Raw genomic sequence first — 14,163 nt, 5'->3', positions numbered from 1 at the left:
TTGGTAGAATTATAATAAATTATTTTTAAAATGAGATATCAAACTAATTTCTTAAAGAGATGGTTTCACACTATGAATTCTGCATGCTTTGTTTCCCACCATCATTATCAGGAGGTACTAATGGAGAGCATAGAAAATAAGTTGTCTGAATATTATTTCAGGTTACCTGAAATAAACCCTACTCTTATTTTTGACATATGGCAATATAACCAAAATATTATAATTTTTTACTTTAAAAAGTATTGCACAAAATACTAAGATACATTATATAATAGATCAGTCTTCATTTTAAGGAAATAACAGACTTTTCTGAAATTTGATTTCGATTTGATTTGGATTTGAGCAATGCACAATGAGGAAGCAATGAATACTTAAAGTGCAGCAGTGATTAAAAAAGTATGGGGGCAGGACATATATATGAACAGGTATATTATCTTATGATATCTGTTTTACTGTAACCCACTATCCATGGTATTAGGAAAAGTGTAACAGAAAAGGAAGAATAATTGGAAGGTCTGATCAAATCCTCCCTGAATTACTCTGTCAAACATGCAGAAAACCTATTATTGTATAGATCTTAAGGCAGGCCTGAACTGAATTACTGCTTTAATACTCAATCTCTTTGAATATCATTATTTTCCAAAATAGGTAAAGGTGGATATAGATGAAAGTTAATTTACTCTGAGCATCCAGACCATTTAATCATCTAGACTGCATCACGATAAATAATGTCCTTGGGGATGGAAATAAAAACAAAAATAAACAAATGGGACCTAATGAAACTTCAAAGCTTTTGCACAGCAAAGGAAACCATAAACAAGACCAAAAGACAACCCTCAGAAAGGGGGAAAATCTTTGCAAATGAAGCAACTGACAAAGGACTAATCTCCAAAATTTATAAGCAGCTCATGCAGCTCAATAACAAAAAAACAAACCCAATCCAAAAATGGGCAGAAGACCTAAATAGACATTTCTCCAAAGAAGATATACAGACTGCCAACAAACACATGAAAGAATGCTCAACATCATTAATCATTAGAGAAATGCAAATCAAAACTACAATGAGATATCATCTCACACCAGTCAGAATGGCCATCATCAAAAAATCTAGAAACAATAAATGCTGGAGAGGGTGTGGAAAAAAGGGAACACTCTTGCACTGCTGGTGGGAATGTGAATTGGTACAGCCGCTATGGAGAACAGTATGGAGGTTCCTTAAAAAACTACAAATAGAACTACCATATGACCCAGCAATCCCACTACTGGGCATATACCCTAAGAAAACCATAATTCAAAAAGAGTCATGTACCAAAATGTTCATTGCAGCTCTATTTACAATAGCCCAGAGATGGAAACAACCTAAGTGTCCATCATCAGATGAATGGATAAAGAAGATGTGGTACATATATACAATGGAATATTACTCAGCCATAAAAAGAAACGAAATTGAGCTATTTGTAATGAGGTGGATGGACCTAGAGTCTGTCATACAGAGTGAAGTAAGTCAGAAAGAGAAAGACAAATACCGTATGCTAACACATATATATGGAATTTAAGAAAAAAAAAAGTCATGAAGAACCTAGGGGTAAGACAGGAATAAAGACACAGACCGACTAGAGAATGGACTTGAGGATATGGGAGGGGAAAGGGTAAGCTGTGACAAAGTGAGAGAGTGGCATGGACATATATACACTACCAAACGTAAAATTGGTAGCTAGTGGGAAGCAGCTGCATAGCACAGGGAGATCAGCTCGGTGATTTGTGACCACCTAGAGGGGTGGGATAGGGAGGGCAGGAGGGAGGGAGACACAAGAGGGAAGAGATATGGGAACATATGTATATGTGTAACTGATTCACTTTGTTATAAAGCAGAAACTAACACACCATTGTAAAGCAATTATACTCCAATAAAGATGTAAAATAAATAAATAAATAAATAATGTCCTTGTGGGTTGGGAGATCAAAGAAATTGTTCAACTTCTTTTTCCACCCATGATTATTTAGAAACAACTATTAGGGAGAGATGTTTTACATGAGAATCTCAGATTCTGGGAAGATTAAGTGACAAGCTACAATTCAATAAATATTTCCTAGACAAATGTTAATCTGGAGTAGTCAAACCACCCTAATACTAATTCAGCCCCTGTCCATACCTTAAACTGTGACCCAGATTGATAAATCTGAATCTCATTTTCTACAGAATGGCCACCTTTTAAAAAGTGTAGTGCTCATGGCAGAAAGTGGATTAAGAGAGGCCCCATTGTTGTTGCCCTGCCTGCACCAGACAGGAGCGTCTGTGTCTTGTGTTACAAATACCTTGGAAATAATAAAGTGATGAAATGCACACATATATTCATCAGTCTTGAGTCTGAAAATACTTCTGTTTTTCTTTTTAAAAGGTAATAAAACCTAACTGCATGAATATAATAATAACAGCATGTGTACCATAGATAGTGGTTTACTAACCACTATTCTGTACATTATTTCATTCTTACAGTTGGAATTCATGCATACTTTATCTTCCATCACTAATATCAGGGGTTACTGATAAAATTAGTTCTCTAAATAGTACCTCTGAACGATGAAACAGAAACTTTACAGTAGAAGTGATTATTGCTAATTCATGGGTGAAGAAACTGGGACTGTAAAAATGAGGCAGCTTGCCAAGGCCATTTTTGTATCAAGTGCTACAGTAACATTAGGCTGGACCTTCTTAGGTCAAGGGTCATTATCTTGCCTCCAGTCAAGCTGTAGTTTACAGAGACTTCCAGATGCTGATGGATAACACATACTTTGCTTGCACTTAGATCCTAAAGACTTTCTACAAAACAATCTCAAAAGGGATTCTTATGAAAACACAATTTGTTTGGGGAAGTTATCGTGGGAACACAAATTAAAATAAATGACTAAAACTATGTTTATTTTATTTCATATATAAGCAAACATTTTATTGTTAAACTTCATTAGAAGGATGTACAAATTTGTGGAAGTAAAGCCGTCTAGTAGCATAAATTTTTCTTAATTTTCCGATAATGAAGACCTGCCTGTAATTGCCTATATGAGGAATGCAAATATTCTGTGATGCATTTAACCAGTAAATCTACAGTTGAATAAAACAGTAACTAGCTTCTTTTCTTTTTTTATTGAAGGATAGTTTATTTACAATGTTGTGTTAGCTTTAGGTGTACAGCAAAGTGATTCAGTTATATATATGTATATATATATTCTTTTTCAGATTCTTTTCCATTATAGGTTATTGCAAGACATTGAATATAGTTCCCTATGCTATACAGTAGGTTGTTGTTTAACTATTTTGCACTTAGTAGTGTGTATATATTAATCCCAAACTCCTAATTTATCTCCCACTCCCCCACTATCCCCTCTGGTAACCATAAGTTTGTTTCCTATGTCTGTGAGTCTATTTCTGTTTTGAAAATAAGTTCATTTATATTAATTTTTTTTAGATTCACATATAAGTGATATCATATGATATTTGGCTTTCTCTGTCTGGCTTACATCACTTAATATGATAATCTCTAGGTCCATCCATGTTCCTGCAAATGGCATTATTTCATTCTTTTTTAATGGCTGAGTAGTACTCCATTGTGTATATATACCACATATTCTTTATCCATTCATCTGTCAATGGACACTTAGCTTGCTTCCAGTCTTCGCTATTATAAATAATGCTGCTATGAACACTGGGGTGCATGTAACTTTTCAAATTAGTTTTCTCCAGTTTCTTTTCAATTAAAGAGGTTAATTTCACTTTTATTTTTTAGTTAATCTGTCTATAATGCAGCAACCTAAGGTAAAATCATGTCCTCGCTGAAAATAAGATTTAATGACTAATTCACATAGGCAATTACATGTTTTTGTATCATGAGCTGAATCATCAGTTTTAACCAACTATGCAAGAATTTGCCATTGAAATAAAAGGCATGAAGGCTTGAGTGACCATCCTTAGTTAGCATTTACTATTGATTAACATAATCTAAGAGCCTCTGGAATGTATATTCACCTAATAACTAGTAAAATAATACAATCATTTAAAAAAACCTTAGGTCAGTTATTTTTAAAACTTTTATCCAGTTTCCAATTATATTCTGATTCACTTTACCAAAATCCTAAAAAAGAGTCAATTTTTATTCTAGAAAGATGACTGAAAATCTAGTAGAGTACTCAACAAGGATTTGTTGGATGTTTGGATGAATGGATGAATAAATGAATGAATTAAGGGGTCCATGATCAATCCCCATAAAACTTTTAAATTCTCTCCTGCATGGAGGGACTGAGGTAAACATATGTTGCATGAAACATTTAGTATGATATCAACACAACTTTTCTTTCAACAGAAAGAACAGGTTTTAGTGGAGGAGAAAATAATTCCAGAAAAATGGGTAAACATAACAAAAGCTCATTTGCCTTTTATTTGATCCAAGTGCAACTGGGAATCTATAGCATAGCCACTACACCTTGGTGTCTTGTAGATTTTGTTGATAGTATCACCCCCTCACCTCCCGAATGATGATACTCAGCATGCTGCAGTCACAGGGTCTGTGGACCTGAGCCTTTCACACTGTGAAGTAGAGAAATGTATACATATCATTTTTTTCATTTATTTATTTTTATTTATTTATTTTTGGCTGCATTGGGTCTTCGTTGCTGCACAGGCTTTCTCTAGTTGCAGCGAGCAGGGTCTACTCTTTGTTGCAGTGTGTGGGCTTCTCATTGCGGTGGCTTCTCTTGTTGCAGAGTGCAGGCTCTAGGCACACAGGCTTCAGTAGCTGTGGCGTGTGGGCTCAGTAGTTGCGGTGCATGGGCTTAGTTGCCCCGTGGCATGTGGGATCTTCCCAGACCAGGGCTCAAACCCGTGCCCCCTGCATTGGCAAGTGGATTCTTAACCACTGCACCACCAGGGAAGCCCTGTATACATATCATTTTAAAGCTACATCTCTTGCTTTGCTCTAGCTCCCTTTCTGCTAGCTTCTCCTGGACTCTTTCTTGCACTTCTTCACTCCGGTAGATAACTATGTTCTTACAGCAGCCAGCGCCCCATAACCTGGAGCATTCATAGTTGTACACTAACCACTGGAGCCCATTTCACACTGGGGAAACTGTACTTGTGCCTAAGGAAGAGAGGAGAAAATTCACTCAACCCACAGAATCACTATGTCTGCTTGACCCAGATCTATGCTTTAGATTTCAAAAAGTTGCTACCATTTTTCAAATGCAAACACCAGAATAGTATTTCCCTCCACTGTCTAAAGAATTGTGCATGTATTCATCTTTAGATCTGATTTTATTGTCATTTTATGGTCCTGAAATTTTGAATGAAGAACAAAATCAACATAACAAAGTGATACTCATTTTAGCATATTTTGTGTTGATCTCAGACCATATGCATATATATATATGTATTTTATATATGTAACATGTAATTTTCAGGTCTAAACAATGGGGAGAAAAAGCATAGTGCATTTACTGAGACACCACACAAAAATCTAACACTCCACTTACTTGGTTAACAAAAATCCAGTCTTTCCTTGGTTTTCCATTCTCTGGTTATTCCTTCTAGAAATTACTGGGATAGTAAGTGTGTCTCTGTGTGTGTGCCTGTGTGTGTGCCTGTGGTGGAATTGGCAGGGGTGGGATTCAAATGTATACTTGGAGTTTCTTCTTGAAGCTCTGCCAGCAGTGATCATTGGTGACTGGTCTTTCCTACTGTTAATTATAGTAGCTCTGTTGCTTCATCTCTGTATCTGCTGCCACCAGCCTCTAGATTGTGATGTCCAGTGCTCTTCTTACACTCTGGTCCCAAAACACTATTTCTGCACTTCAAAACCAGGGGTCTTAGTTTGGGCTTTCTAGAAGCAGGCCCTGAGGAAAAGATCTGAACGAAAAACATTTATTTGAAAGGTGAAGGAGACATTGTAAAGAAAAGACAAATTGAGACTAGAAAAGGCAGGCAGCCCATCGAGGATGCTTTATCAAGTGAGCTGCCACCATGGCAACTTGAACTAGAAGCCACTGGGGAACATCCTAGCACGGCAATATCAACTTCAGTTAAGGTCGCAGTTCGCTGGGCTGGAATGGGTTTGAAATGGACTACTTAGACCAGCAGTTCTTACATCTGGCTGGTCATGATATCAGCTGTAGAGCTCTGTAAAATTACCAGCTCCTTGATCCCATCACAAATTATTGAATCAGATTTGGAGATGCAATACTGGGGAAAAGCTAAGGTAGGAATTAGCATTACTAAAAGCATGTCCAGGTGATGGCCGTGGACAGCCAGCTTTGGGAATCACTGGCATAGACACAAACTGGTCATTCACATACTAGACAGTTTTCCTTTGTATTTAAAAAATAAACAATAACAGAAGTGTTTTTTATTCTCCCCTTTCTTTCCAGTTCTACAGTCATCATGCCAGACCAGCTCTTCACTGGCACTTGCCTGGATTATTAAACAGCCTCTTACGTGGTTTCCTTTGATCCTCATTCCACTTGGGCATTACCTGTCGTGACCCCCAAGCCTCAGTCCTGCTCTTCCCACTCTAAACCACCTCCCTTGGGCATCACATCCAATTACACAGAGATGATGCCTGCTTTTCTTTCTCCTGTGCAAATTTTTTCCTTGAGTTTCAAATCCAGTATTACAATTGCCATTTGCTATCTCCTTGTTAGATGTCTTGAAATTCAGTCTAACCAAAAGTGCTATCACCATCTTCTCCCCAACACCCTCCAAAATTTCTTAAAGTAAAATTCTGTCTTCTTGGCCTAGAATCTACATAACTCTACCATCTGACAGTAAGCAGCATTTCAAATTTTGTCGTTCCTTACAAGCTTGTAGCCAGCCACTGGGCACACCCAACTGAGTGTTCTTTCCTCCCATCCACTCAGTGTCTGCTCATCCTCTACCTTCACTAGTGCTCCTAGTATGAGAAGTCTTTCTTCCAAGCCTTTGCTGGCCTTAGAAAAGTCCCTTCTAAACTTTTCTGTGCTCAAATGTAAATATTTTACATATTTGTGTTTATTCTGTATAAATACCTTTATATCTCATTTAATTTTCTGTTGTTGTCTAGATACTTTGTTAATTGCTAAAGCAACCAATCTAGCATCATATTGGTTATAAACACCAGTACTATGAGGAATGTTTCAAAGATCTTTTCAAATAATTATTCCCAAAAAAGGGAAATATGTATGAAGGTGTTTACTCCTATGATTCAATATGTGAATAATCTTTGCTACTAATTGAAGGGATTGGGAAAAACTGTGCAAAGATTTTCCAGAACATCAGAAGAAAGGCCTCTTATAACTAAGCATGCTGATTCTAATAAGACATTCCTTCAACCATTCATCATTTATTCATTCATCCACTGAGAAAACTGTCCTAAGCTGTAGAAATACAGCAGTGAACCAGATTCATGGGTTGTATGCTGTCAAAGAGCTCATATTCCAGTTAAGGAGATGCACAATTCAAAGACACAAAAGATGGGATGGAGTAATTTCATATCCTTTTACTGAGCACCTAGTATACTAGGGACTAAGAAATAATTTGAATTAAAAAAAAAATGGGGGTATGAATCCAGGGCCATCACTTAGTAGTAAGGTCATCTTGGGCTCATGATGATCCCACAGATCTTAGCTTCTCCATCTGTAAAGTGGGTTTCTTAGGAGGAACAAAGCTGCTAGTATTCTTAGCAAAGAGTGGACACGGGAAATCACACAAATTGTGGTAATAATAAGAGTAACAATAGTTGTTGTTCCGATAATCTTTTGGTTTGAAGAGGATGAGCAGTTTCATTGGTGAGTGGCTTTCATTCTCATGCATCCAGAACTTTTAACTAAATTTCCTAATGAATTCTCTGGAAATGAAATAATGCATTGCTAATAATTCCTTACATGTACAGTGACAGATGTTGTTTTATTTGACATTCATAGCCTCTTTCTGGTATATTTATAAAGACCTTGTTAATAGATGATACAAGCACAGTTCAGAAAGATTTAATATCTTGCTCAAGGTCACATGACAAGTGCCTCAAACTTTGTTCTGTATTATTCTTAGCATGTTAGATGGTTCTGACCTCAGTCTTTTTCCTAGAGGCAGGATAATCCTGAGTGGAAAAGAGGAGTAAGTCATTTTAAAGATGTGACTACAGATATCCTCATGAGGATGACTTGCTGGCTTTGCTACTTACAGGTCTCTGTATTGTTAAACACATATACCACAGGCAAGCTGAGAGTGTGAAAAATGCAGCAGAAGTAGTTCCTTAATATAGCCCATATCAAGGATCTCTTGGATATTCCTTTATGAGAGCTTTTATTTTGCTTTTTAGGATAGCTTGTGTAGCTCTTTTATTAATTCTTTCAGTGTCTGTGGATGCCTATTTTGTGAAAAAATTCAATTTATGACTCTGGGAATCAGAGAGTTTGTACAGGCATTACTCAAGAAGAACTAATTTAGGAAAGCTTTCTAGGTTATATTCCCAAAGTATCTCCCTGATTTTCTCTCTGAATCAGTGGCTGTCTGTTTAATTTGACCAGGCAAGATAGAGTTAGGAAGAGGCAGAGGAGAGACTGTGGAGCAGAAACTGGGGGTTTGCTCATTTCATACTTCTTCTACCCACCCTTTTCCTTTGCCTGCCTCTCACGTAAAAGCAATGCATCAAATGCCCAGTCTCTCTTATAGCTGCAAGTAGCCAGGTTCTGCCCACTGTCTGCTGTTGCCTTCTTTCCCTTTTTTCTTTTTTCCATAGTAAACAGTTGATTTGTGGAAGCAGGCATTGCAAACATGGTACAGCAAGAAAGTAAAAAGCAGCCGAAGCACTGTCTGCCCCTTGACCTCTTGTATGAAATGAATACACTGCAAAGTGTTGGGAGTTCTGATAAGCAGCATTCCGTTATTTGCAGCTATCTGAAAGAGTCAGATAAGAGACTGCCTGACTCTCAAAACTCTGGTCTACAGATGCCATGTTTGATTCTTAGGTTTAGTGGGTGAAGCACCTGATGGGTATTTTGGGGACATATTTGAAGACAGTGTATTAAAAACGTGAAAAGAAGACTGATCTTTCATTATATGCGCTCGATAAGTAATGGTGTTTTTTTACTGCCTGAAAATAGAAATTTCTCCTCTTCTGGAGGGGAGTGATAGTCAAGAGCAAAATGCTAGTTACTTCTTATTCAAGAATAGGATATCCCTTTAGTTCATTTAATAGAAGACAAATTTTAAGAAATTAAAAAAAAGATATGTGAAGCCAGATTTCATTGTCTTCAATGGCAGTTCCAGCAAAAGGAAGGGTGATTTTGGGAAAAAGACTTTCCAGAGATGGCTGGGAACCTGGGAAACTGGGCTGTCTTTTGAGTTCCACCAATTTCTTTTCATTCATCTTTGGATAAATCAAGTAAGTTTTTATGTATAAACTTCCTTATATTTTGAATATTATCGATAGTGCTTACTCTCTCTCACCTCTTGCTCTTTAGAGGATAAATGTGTGTTATGCACTTTGAGTGTCTTTGAAGGGGAGTGGTGTTCAAGTTTCATGGATGTGTGTGTCATTAATATCATGTTCACACATATCTAAGAAAAAAATAACTCTGCCTGGTCACTGTCAAAACAGATTACAACATTGACTAGTCATCACATTGATATTTAGTGAAAATGAAATATGTTCTTTTCCAATCTAAGTTGTGGCTGAAGATCCATCTGCTTTGAGTGGTAAAAGCAAAGATCAGGGATTTTGCTGCAACTGTTGTCAATGCATCTGTCAAAATAGTCTTTGATATTTTGTCATTTAGCTAAATAAATTTTAGAGATGAAAAATCACTAAATGTTAGGAATAGAACTGTAATCATTGTAGAATTTACTCAGGCTTTAAGATTTCCTACCTCCTCTCCCACACTCAGTCTTATTCAGTCTTCCTTTGTCCCAGTAAAAGGCCCAATCATCCATTAAATCTGCAAACCAGCAAAGGTAATAATGATAATAAAGCCATCACTAACGTGTGTGAAGAAAATTTCACTTTATAAATTCTTTTACAGATGTATCCGCCCATTTGATCATTGATCATTAGAAAATCAATTAAACTTAGGGCCGAGAATATAATGCCAAATGATAAAAACTCCCTGATTTTCTAATACATCAATCCAGCAGCCTAGTGAAAGTAAAGCTGTGTGGAAATAATGTCTGAAATAATGTCGTGGAAAGTCAGGTGCATTGTTGAGGATCTACTTCATTGTTGTTCATGAATTTTAAAGAAATCATTTTTCCTGCTTCCTGTGATTTTCTCCAGCAAAGAAACGAGTGTTGTTGGGTTGATATAGGACTATGGTGTTTAGAGCCAGATGACAAAAGCACAGATGGTCAAGGGAATTTAGGGTAAAAGTAAGAAGGTTTGTGAAACAATGTACCCTGTAATCTAAGTCTGATATACTATGGAAGTGAAGAGAGGAGAGGACTGATAGCTTGATAAGCAGTTTAGGCATCACTGTATAGGAGTTCCCCGTGTGGTCAGAAAACAGAGCAAGAACAATGAAAAAAAAAAAAGTTGAATGGAGGCTTCTGTCAAAGAAAATGTTTGAATCAATGCTTTTGGAGAATGAATCTGTATGCTGGTGACATGACCAAAGATACGGCAATGGGAGAAGAGTGTGGTAAGCTATGGTTCTGGAGTGCTTGGTTATGTGGGTACTGAAGTCAGCTGGCATGATGAGTGATGATGGTTCAGATGACGAGGTGTCCAGTGAATCAGGAAATTTGTTGAGTTTGTTGGTGAATAGCAACATGGAAGATAGTGGTATAGCTAATTAATAATAGTAATACCACCTAACGCATTGGGTATAACTTAAAATATGTGAAACACTGTTTTAAGTGCTTTTCATAAGTTATTTCATTAATATTCTCAGTAATCCCATGAGTTAAGTAAAATTATTTTTCCATTATAAAATGAAGACATCGAGGCACAGAGAGGTTTGGTAACTTGACAAAGGTCTCAGGGCTAATGAGGGCAGAGAGTTTGGATCTGAATCCAGAGAGTAACATTTCAGAGTCCATGTGCTTATCAACTATGGTATAATACACAAAATCTTCAAGGAATTAGGAGTTAGCCTTTTTATTTAAAGAGCAGGAAAGAGCAATGATAAGACCATGGTAATGGGAGTCCTGGCTTTTCAGTGTGTGGATAAGAGAAAATATTTGGACCAATTTGAAAGGGCTACATGAAAATGGTGAGCTACATTTTAAATTAAAATCAAAGATGTAGAGGAAAATATCCCCCCAAATAGAGAGTCTAAGGATGTTTGTCAGTTCTTGGGGACATGTGGGAAGGGTGTGGAATGTGGAGGAAGGGTAGGTCCTAGGTGAGGTTTGGAGAGGGCACTGCGCTGTGGTTGAGTGGTTGTGTACAGTGCATGGGCAAGGTAGTGAGGGGTGAAACCCACCCCCCCTCATGGGACTGCATCCACCCACAGGGTCACCCTTTTCTCATTTATACAAAGGTGCTGTAGAGGACATTGGAGGCTTGGGGGGACTTATACTCTGTGCATTTAATGATGAAAACAAGGCATGTGATTTAGTGGGTTTAATCTCAAGTGCCTCTTTGAGGAGGGGAGGCACTGGCTCAGTGGACAAGGGACTTGTCACCTTGGAGTGAGGGGCTAATGGGCTCAGATATTGCACACTCCCTGTACTGTGCTATTAAGCAGATGGTAGACCAATTACTGAGAATTTGCCTGAGCTGCACAAGTCAGAAACCTAGAATTCATCCTTGACAGTTCCATCTCCCTCCCTGCTCTTTATCTCGTCTATTATGAACTTACAAAATTTCTCATTTGTGTTGTCTTATTTCTATCACCTCCTACTGCATGATTCCAGGCTTTCATATTAGTCCCTCTTCAATCTGTCTTCATATTGCAGCCAAAGTTAACAACCAAATTATAACACTTCCTCCTTCTTATAATACATATACGACAGATTCTGAACAATTTGACCCTTTGATTTCTGTTACCCTCATTTTCCACCAAGTATTCCCTTCATTCTTCCTATTCTAGTCACTTTGTAACTTCTTCCATCCCTTGTACTTACCGTGTTCCTCCTGCCACAGTTCCTCTGCTCATCTGTTTAGTATATTAGAATGTGCTTCCTTCCTCTTTTCAAGTAGGTTATTCCTACTTATTTTTCAGATATCAATTCAAGCTTCAATCCATCCTAGAGGCCTCTTTTGACCTTTCTGATCCAACCAAATACCCTATTGTAGGCTCTCATATCCTCTCTGTACGTCACCCTCATATTATTTGTTGCAGTGGATATTTGCTTTTTGTCTTCTCCACTAACGCTGCTAGATTCTCTAGGGCAAGATCATGTCTTGTTGTTGCCCACTGTGTCAGCAGTGTCTAGCACAGTGGCTGCCAAACAGTGGGCATGCTTATAGAACATACTTGTGAGAAAATATTCAAAACTTATTTCATTCCACTGGAATCTAATTCTCAGTGGAATATGTGGGATACTGAAACTGTCAAACACTGGCCTCCAGAAGCTCAACATCCATCATTGTTAAAATTGTGCATCTCCCTCTGGTTATGCAGATAAACAGGTCTAGATATAACACCCTGAGTGCACGGTATTTACAAGAGCATGTGTGTCCACAAAAGGTCAATATACCACCAAGAAACACAAATGGGAAAATAGGTGAAATGCAACCAGCTTCCTATGTTCCAGAGGTCAAGCCATGGCAGCTTTCTCTCATGTACAGCATCTTGTACATGTTACTGAACCAAATTTGGGTCTGCTTGCCCACATACAGTAAAGCCAAGCTACTGACACCAGGTTGTGGTGAAGGAAGGTAGAGCTTTTATTGCAGGGCACCAAGCAAGGAGAATGGGCAGCTCATGCTCAAAAGACCCAGACTCTCCAATTGGGATTTCAAAGGCAGTATGAGGGAGGGGGCTGCAGGGTGTGTGGTCAGCTCGTGCACCATTCTTGGATTGGTTGGCATCAAGGTGAAGTTTCAAGCACCATCACCCTCTGGTTTCAACTGGTCTAGGGTCTATGTGCTTGTGGTCAGCAGTTTTCATCTGCTGGAGGTCTGCTTCCTGTAAAAACAACTTAGGAATATGTGCCAGGCCTTTATCTATATCTTTCAGGGAACTGGGAGTTCGGTGATTCTGTGATGGTGTGGATTTATAGTCTAAATTGTTACCAGTTTCCAGGACCAACACCTATTCTTTGTTTCTACATCTTCACATTTCCTAATCATTAACTCTTGAACCAGCCCTTTGAGACTCAGGGGAGGCCTGTGAGACTAAAGCAAAGCCCTTTTACTTCAAAGGACAGGGACGCAGCTTGTACACAATTTCACACACATAAACTCTAATCATACAAATGTATGGCAAATCACTGCTACCCTGTCCTTGACCTGATAGGCTCTGATTGACCATAGCATGCATTTGGATTTAGCTAAATATGTGAATGGAGGCTGGGTCAACCATGTGGAAAATAGTACTTGGTCTTGGAGTCAGGAAATCTGGGTTTGAGTCATAATCTGGTATTTATTATTTGTGCTACCTTGGGTAAGGAATAGGAAATTCATTTTCTTGGGCATCTATCATGGGATAGATACTTTCATAGGCCTATCATTAACTTACATGCTCTTCACTTGCTGTGTAAGTTAATACTGTTTTACTGTATGTTAGAAATTATCATTACCTTATTTTGCTGATGAGGAAAGGAAAAGAAAAGTGAACTTGTAAAAAGTCACACAGCTCAGAAAATGAGGCTCAGAAAATGTGACCCAAAATCCAGGCTCTATTTCTTACCTTCTTTCTCCTTGGATGCTTGAGATCTTAGAATCTACCTGTCACTGTGTACAAAATGGTCATGATAATAATGGCTTTATGAGAGGATTGTTGTGATGTTAAATTCGAAAATGAGGTGAGGCAATTAGCAATGACCGAAGTTTATTGTTGTTCAGTAACTTTTAGGATTAAATTAGCAAGCACAGTGAAATAAGTATGGATGGAATTGGCAAAATTCAACTGCAAAGTACCATTTACCAAAAATTATTTAAAATTGGTGCTATTTGTTTCATTACCAAAATACTATAAGTATTTCAATTTTATATATATAATGTATATATGTGTATATATGTATATATATTTAAAACTATACAA

The 14,163-nt window shown here is 37.7% G+C and overlaps 1 long non-coding RNA gene across 1 annotated transcript; it reads right to left on the bottom strand.

Moving 5' to 3' along the window:
* Window positions 1-4,401: 4,401 nt before the first annotated feature.
* On the bottom strand, window positions 4,402-13,919 carry LOC125960710 (uncharacterized). The gene is made up of 2 exons (XR_007470653.1): window positions 9,886-13,919; window positions 4,402-5,129 (listed from the first exon to the last, which is right to left on the bottom strand). It is a non-coding gene; the product is annotated as an uncharacterized LOC125960710 (long non-coding RNA).
* Between the last annotated feature and the right edge of the window lie 244 nt (window positions 13,920-14,163).

Source organism: Orcinus orca, chromosome 12 (genome assembly GCF_937001465.1).
Source record: "Orcinus orca chromosome 12, mOrcOrc1.1, whole genome shotgun sequence".
In the NCBI taxonomy this organism is placed as follows: Eukaryota; Metazoa; Chordata; class Mammalia; order Artiodactyla; family Delphinidae; genus Orcinus; species Orcinus orca.
This window is presented reverse-complemented; position numbering and strand designations above follow the sequence as displayed.